The sequence below is a fragment of the Oratosquilla oratoria genome, chromosome 22 (genome assembly GCF_046742065.1).
Source record: "Oratosquilla oratoria isolate Oo_2021 chromosome 22, ASM4674206v1, whole genome shotgun sequence".
Taxonomy (NCBI): Eukaryota; Metazoa; Arthropoda; class Malacostraca; order Stomatopoda; family Squillidae; genus Oratosquilla; species Oratosquilla oratoria.
In genome coordinates this window covers 15,255,826-15,263,983 of record NC_134798.1, presented here as the reverse complement: position 1 = coordinate 15,263,983, position 8,158 = coordinate 15,255,826, and the positions used below count along the sequence as shown (strand labels likewise).

Genomic DNA, 8,158 nt, shown 5'->3' with positions numbered 1-8,158 from the left:
GTATTCATTAAAAATATTCATAAGAAGTCATTTTCCATTTCATGGTAGTTTTATGAAATATTCAAGAACAGACATCAAATAGAAACAAAATATCTATATCACCTTCAGTTTTACTATCTGTAATAGAAAAAATTTCTGTACGAATCTAGTGAATTTTAAGAATGGAAAATGCAAAAGTGATCAGTAGAGCTCAGTATCGATCCACGGACCTCTGGGTTATGAGCCCAACACGCTACCACTGCGCCACCCTGCTGTCAATACAGGATCAAAAATGAAAATGTGATTAGCAGAGCGTGGTTTCGATCCACGGACCTTTGGGTTATGGGCCCAACGCGCTTCCAACTGCGCCACTCTGCTTCGAAAGTAAAAGGGTTAATTGTTCTATTTAAACTCAAACTCTGAGGAACCTGATGCCACTCAGTGGATCCCAATGTATGATGATGATACAATTACTGTTATTCTAGTTTCAATGGCTTTCAAGAATTTGTCAAATTGACTAATAGATAAATGTAAATACAATAACAAGTTGAAATAAAACATAAAACAGTGATTGTTAAAAGTAAATGGCTAGAGTCGTCTTCAAGTCGCTTCAAGTTCTCTCCAGGTCCATCGCTACAAGACCTCGGGATTTTCTCTTTTTTTTTTCTTTCTTTCTTTTTCTGTCCCATGTGGGTCTGTGTGTGTGTATGTCTTTGTGTACAAAAGCATATTTTTTTGTGTGTATGTGTGTGTTATTTGTTACGGGACTTCGCAACCGTAAAGACGATAAGCGTGTCGTGGAGTCATTCTCGACCCTCGGGATACTTCTCCGAATAAAGTCCCCTCGACCGTCGTCGCCTCCGTGGTGCAATCGGTTAGCGCGTTCGGTTCTTGAACCAAACTTTGAGGGTTCGAGGCCACCTCGGCTGCGAATTTACAATGTTGCTTGTGTACTAAAGTGACGCCCATCACTAAGCGCCCAATATTACCTGATAAAAGATTTCCAGTTAGGTGAAACCATTCAAGGAAATACTTCGGAGGATTGGTACATACATGTTTGGATAGAAGTAGTATCAGTAGTAGAGTATTAGTAGCATTGGCATTAGCTTAGGCGCTAAATGGATGTACGACAATCCATGCTATATCTGTACAATGACAGATCTTCACAACAAAGAAGGGACTACTGGGGTATCACAGGCTCCAGTAAAAAAATTTGTTCTACGTTAGTAGTAAAGGTAATGATTTTAAAGTCATAGAAGAGCAGAAAGTGCGCGTCAATATAAACTATTGCAAGCTTATCTCTATCATAGAATTACTGATATCAATATAAAATTGTCGGAAAGAAATAGAGCTTCCAGAACAAAAATATAAATGTGATTAGCAAAGCGTGGCTTTGATCGATGTACCTCCGGATCATGAGCCCAATAAGCTAACACTACACCACTCTCTTGTGAATATAGACAAAAAGAAAAATGGGATTATTTCAATCCACGGACCTTTTAGTTATGAGTCCAATACGTGTCCACTGCGCCACTCTACTCTGAAAGCGAGTTAACTCTGAGACACTTGAATCCAAATAGTGCATGTCGATATTTGATGATAATTCAAATACTATTACACACATTTCAGTAGGCTTCAGAAATTGGTCAAATTCACTAATAGATCAATGTACATACAGTAATAAGTTGAAAGAAATCAAAGATTCTTAAAAGTAAATGGCTGGAGTCGTCTTCCAGAATGGCGCACCTGTCGCATCAACTTCTCCCAAGCTCCTTTGCGACAAGATCTCTCGAATATTATTTCATTTATTCGATGAAACATGTACTTAATCAGTTGATACCTTACAAAGTATTTCAATCGACTAATACAGAGAATGGTAAAAGAAAAGTTATGGGAGTTTAACAAAAATCTATACATAGCATTCGTGGACAGTGGAGAAATGTGAAATAAATACGATCTTGTGAGCTGGTACTAATGTTACAAGTGAACCATGTACATGTAACATAAAAACCGTATTCAAGAAGTACGAGTGTTATTTGCTTATCTATGTATTCATTTTTTAATATATTTACATATCTATTTATTTGTTTATTAATTTATTTATCTATTTATTTGTTTTATATTACAATGCTATTTATTCATTTATTTACATATTTAAATATTTATGTATTTAGCTGTGTATTCATTTATTAAATTCATTCATTTTCTTTCAATTTTCTATTTACTTATATATTTAGTTAATTATCTATTGATTTATTTTTTTCTTTATTTATAAAAGACTACAAAGAAAGCTCATGCCGATAACATAGGTCAGTAACTAGGTTGGATGTTAAGAAAAGACATTTAAACGAAGAAATTAATAAATAAGCGAACCAGACAATTGGCAAGCGCTACAACTCATTGCTTGAGTATTTATCTGAATGAATCTTAAAACTTCCTACGATACTACTTTGCACTCCTGCAGAAAGTTTATTCCATCCATTGACTACACGGGTGGTGAATATGTTTCTACTTACTTTAAAGTTCAATCTATATACAAGACCAGTATTTCTCATTACAGTCGAATTTAATGTTAATGTCTCATGAGGAGGTATGGGGTTGTGTGGAGGGGGAGGAGGAGGATGGGAAGAATGAGGGAGATGAGAAGGTCAGGGGGGAATGGGGTGGTTTGTGCTGATGGGAAGGGGGAGGAAGAGGCAAAGAAGTGCATTATATATATATATATATATATATATATATATATATATATATATATATATGTATGTATGTATGTATGTATGTATATACATATATGTATGTATATATACATAAATATACATATATATTATATATATTTATATATATACATATGTATATATATATATGTATACATATAAATATATATATACATACATATGTATATATATACATATATATATATGTATATATATGTATATACATATATATACATATATATATGTATATACATATATTATATATAAATATATATATATATATATGTGTGTGTGTGTGTGTGTGTGTGTGTGTGTGTGTGTGTTGTGTGTGTGTGTGTGTGTGTGTGTGTGTGTGTGTGTGTGTGTGTGTGTGTGTGTGTGTGTGTGTGTGTGTGTGTGTGTGTGTGTGTGTGTGTGTGTGTGTGTGTTTGTGTGTGTGTTTGTGTGTGTGTGTGTGTGTGTGTGTGTGTGTGTGTGTGTGTGTGTGTGTGGTGTGTGTGTGTGTGTGTGTGTGTGTGTGTGTGTGTGTGTGTGTGTGTGTGTGTGTGTGTGTGTGTGTGTGTGTGTGTGTGTGTGTGTTAACCAAAAGACACCCGAATGATTCTTCTTGAGTCATGAACCACCGACTTTTATGCTCGACTGCAGGCGACCGCCCGACGGACTGAGCAGCAAATTGAGATGCAAAGAATGGAATGATGCGCCGACACTCGTTCTGCCAAGGCTCTCAGCTTTCGCTGGAAGAGGAATGACAACCTACAGCAGCGGAGCCCTCTCTTGGAGGAGCCTGCCTCTTCGGCCCACTAGCCCCCCTGTCGTGGCGAAGTCTCCCGCCAAGATCCTCCGGCCCAACAGACCTCGAGGCCAACCTCAAAACGAAGTCGGTTCCTCGTGGAGGCGACTTCCCCCACGGCCATGTCCACTGGAGCCGAAAGGGGTCATCGGGCGACCCCGAGGAAAAGCAGAAGCCCCGAAAAGCCCTCGCCCCGACTTTCCTCCAGGCTTGAGCGTCGATGTGATTGACGACCTCATGGACCGCGTCAAGGAGGATCCTGACACCAGCGGGAGTAGCGTCCACAGCGGGGACGTCAATTGCAGGAGCTACCTCGCAGAAGAAAGAGGAGCCTCGAACGTAGGCCTCAACCTACCCATCAAAGACGTCGCTCCAGAGGGTGACCAGGCGCGCGGGAGACGAGCTCCATTTTCCTCCTCCATTGCCCTCCAGGAAGACAATACTGGCCTCTGGAGTTCGTCCTGGAGGAGGCCCGAACCGCAATGGAGGACGCCGCCCTCCTGGTACCACACCCGTAGCGACGTCAAGTCCTGGAGGCAGTAAGTAAAGCCCACGAAACTCTGGAAAAAGAAAAGAAAACAAAATATTAAGAAGTTTGAAAATAAAAGAATGATAAAAAATAAAGGAAAAAGAGGCAATGAAAATTATTAGAAGTTAAAAAGCCCATAAGAAGAAGAAAAAATAAAGGAAAAAGAGGTAATGGAAGTTATTACAAGTTAAAAAGCCCATAAGAGGATGAAAAAATAAAGTGAAAAAGCCCATAGGAAAAAAAAAATGAAAATAAGGAAGGCATTGAAAATTTTCAGAAAATACAATGAAATTTTAGTAAACAGAAAAAAGTAAGAAACCCATAGAAAATATAAAGAAAAAATATAGATAGAAAAAAAAGAAAGAAGAAAATAAAAGAAAACAGAAAAAGTAAAATAGCCCATCGGAACTAATTAAGCTATTAAGCTTGAAAAATATATATAGAAAAATATATATATTACAAATTTATAGCCCCAGTTTTGCGTGGTTTTTTTTCTTTTCTTTACTTTTTCTTTTCTTTTTTCGTATAGTAGGGCAAAGATGATTCATCATCATCATCATCATCATCATCATCATCATCATCATCATCATCATTGTAGTTATCTATAGTCGTACTGACTTGGTGCTAGTTTAGTGGCCGTTACTGCTAGCGACTTATACTTACCCACTGTGAACGGAGAGTTAGTCAACTTGCCTCCAGTCTATCCTAGTGTCAACAGGCGAATCAAGTAGAAAAGAAAAGGTAAAAGGTGCAGATGGAGAGATGATAATGGATGAGAAGGCAGTAAGGCGAAGATGGGCAGAATATTTTAGGGAGTTGCTAAATGTCAAGGAGGATAGGGAGGGAAAGATAGCTGCAGTGGGAAATGCTAAGAAATGACCGTGATGAGTGAGGAAAATGGAGGAGAAATAATGAAGGATGAAGTGAAGGCAGTTGTTAAGATGATGAAAGCAGGTAAGGCACCTGGTCTGGATACATGCCATGCAGAATGTCTTAAAAAAGGAGGTACAGTGATGGTGGACTGGCTGGTGAGGTTATTTAATGTTTGCTGGAGAGAGGGTAGAGTGCCGGAGGATTGGAGGAGTGCCTGTATAGTTCCATTTTACAAGGGAAAAGGGGACAAGTCTGAATGTAGTAGTTTCAGAGGGATTAGCTTGTTAAGTGTAGTTGGGAAGGCTTATGGGAGGATCTTGACTGAGAGGATTAGGAGAATTAAATACGTTAATATTAATCAATATATGATTAAACAAATAAACAATTCTACGGGTTGTATATGCATTGTTTCACGCACATATTAGTGACTTCTACATCACCATATTCAATGTACTCGAAGGTAGGCCACTGAGCGCCTTGTTTTACTTATGTACCAACACCATTTCCACACAAATTATCTTAGTAAGATCCCATACAGCCACCCTTTCCAATCAAACAAGCTCTTGACATATTCGATCAACTTGTCGTTTGCAAGTAATGACAGTAACTGGCCCAGGGCGAGTCTCATCGTGCAGTCTCTGCTTTGACACCAAGTCTTTCCTCTGATTTCCCATGATTCTCCGAAAGTACTTGGTCTGGAAGACATCAAGATGCCCCTTTAGTTCAGCGCTCAATGAGCTTGTTGTGGATGTGATGAGGATGATATAGGAATATATCAATTCTTTCATAGTGAACAAGTTTAAATATTTTCTCGCAATTCCTTTACTAACTTTCCTGGAGTACATACATTGAAGGTACCTTTCATTGAAACAAACAAAAAAGATTATTATAATGAATAAGCAAGAAATAGGTATATATATAAATAAATTAATAAACCACCAAATAATAGATAAACAGATAAATAAATAAATCGATCAATTACATATTATATAGATAAATGAATAATAACAAATGGATAGTCAAACAACAATAGATAGATAAAATTTAACCTCCGTGGCGCAATTGGTTATCGCCTTCGGTTCTTGATCGAAAGATTGGTGGTTCGAGTCCACACTGGAAGCAAATTTAAATAAAAAGTAACAGTTATATTCAAATGCCCAGCAATAAGTGCCAAGTTTCGCTGAGAAATGGCGTCGTTGTATCAGAGGGCAAAGATAAACGATTTCCAGTCAGGTGTAGCCATCAAAGGAGGTCCGACGCAGAATTTCTTCGATTCGTGCATTGTCATTTTAACTTGGACTTATAAGATTGGTACATGTTTCAATATGGCGACGTTTTATGAAATTGAACAAATATTCACACCTGTCAAGTAGTCTCCAAGACCCTGTTCATACTAGATGGTACTGCTCTGCAATGATATTAAGTGAGATGAGGTATATTACTCTTTACCATAGACGAATTACTCTGACTTCTACAACAGAAAAAATAAAACAAGATGTGCTCAATCTTGGCATCATAGTTCAGGTAGAATATTTCTTCAGAATTAATCTATTTTCCTTCATGGTATAATATGATTGACTCGAAATATCAAAATCAAGCTGGGTAAAGAGTTTTCATTTACCTTGCCTTATATTAAAACAAATATACATCTTATAATCAATAAGATATTTTTCAATGAATAATTAAGATTTATTAATTTCTTGGTGATCGATAGAATTGCATAGCTTAAAAGAGACTGCGTGTAGGCAACGACGACATGACGTCACGAACTTATGTATTACATAAAAATGTGACGTCATGTCGTTAGTATTCAATCATTATGTCATTATTATGCCTTATATCGCTAATATGTGATACTTATGAAAAGATCAGAACTCATATATATATTTCTATTCCTGGCTAATGTGTATTATCAAGTTCTCATGTACATTTTGAGAATATGGGTGGTCTACCTTTGATCGACGACTTCTCTGCTAGACTCAAGATAGAACACGTCTTATCATCAGATCTTCTACTTAACCTGAAGTGCAAATAGGTTCTCGCAAGTTATCTAAACCAGCCTCTTTGTCTATTGACTCACGGTAAGGGCTTCAAGTAATCCTCAATCAGATAGAAACTTATTTATTGTAAAATATTTTTTCATTTTCTCTGGAACAAACAAAATGCTTTCAGTCACCAAAGTAAAGAATGTTAATCATTTACGGATCAAGAAGAGAAATCTTCCAGAAACAGCTCGTTTACTTGTAAGTCTTCATAACTAACATATACATGATCTTCATCTTACAAAGGTTACTAAATCTATGCGAGATATACACAGTGACACTGAAAAAACAATCATACTATATTTACCCTATGGATTGTTTTGCATGTTTAAAATTTGAAATATTAATACTGTGGTTTAGGTATTCATTAAAAATATTCATAAGAAGTCATTTTCCATTTCATGGTAGTTTTATGAAATATTCAAGGACAGACATCAAATAGAAACAAAATATCTATATCACCTTCAGTTTTACTATCTGTAATAGAAAAAATTTCTGTACGAATCTAGTAAATTTTAAGAATGGAAAATGGAAAAGTGATCAGTAGAGCTACGTATCGATCCACAGACCTCTGGGTTATGAGCCCAACACGCTACCACTGCGCCACCCTGCTGTGAATACAGGATCAAAAATGAAAATGTGATTAGCAGAGCGTGGCTTCGATCCACGGACCTTTGGGTTATGGGCCCAACGCGCTTCCAACTGCGCCACTCTGCTTCGAAAGGAAAAGGGTTAATTGTTCTATTTAAACTCAAACTCTGAGGAACCTGATGCCACTCAGTGGATCCCAATGTATGATGATGATACAATTACTGTTATTCTAGTTTCAATGGCTTTCAAGAATTTGTAAAATTGACTAATAGATAAATGTAAATACAATAACAAGTTGAAATAAAACATAAAACAGTGATTGTTAAAAGTAAATGGCTAGAGTCGTCTTCAAGTCGCTTCAAGTTCTCTCCAGGTCCATCGCTACAAGACCTCGGGATTTTCTCTTTTTTTTTTTTTTTTCCTTCTTTTTCTATCCCATGTGGGTCTGTGTGTATGTATGTCTTTGTGTACAAAAACATATTTATTTTGTGTGTATGTGTGTGTTATTTGTTACGGGACTTCGCAACCGTAAAGACGATAAGCGTGTCGTGGAGTCATTCTCGACCCTCGGGATACTTCTTCGAATAAAGTCCCCTCGACCGTCGTCGCCTCCGTGGTGCAATCGGTTAGCGCGTTCGGT

At 37.2% G+C, this 8,158-nt stretch overlaps 2 non-coding genes across 2 annotated transcripts; both read right to left on the bottom strand.

Annotated features, from left to right (window-relative positions):
- Positions 1-284: 284 nt before the first annotated feature.
- On the bottom strand, positions 285-357 carry TRNAM-CAU (transfer RNA methionine (anticodon CAU)). Its single transcript has one exon. It is a non-coding gene; the product is annotated as a tRNA-Met (tRNA).
- Positions 358-7,571: 7,214 nt separating this feature from the next.
- TRNAM-CAU (transfer RNA methionine (anticodon CAU)) lies at positions 7,572-7,644 on the bottom strand. Its single transcript has one exon. It is a non-coding gene; the product is annotated as a tRNA-Met (tRNA).
- Between the last annotated feature and the right edge of the window lie 514 nt (positions 7,645-8,158).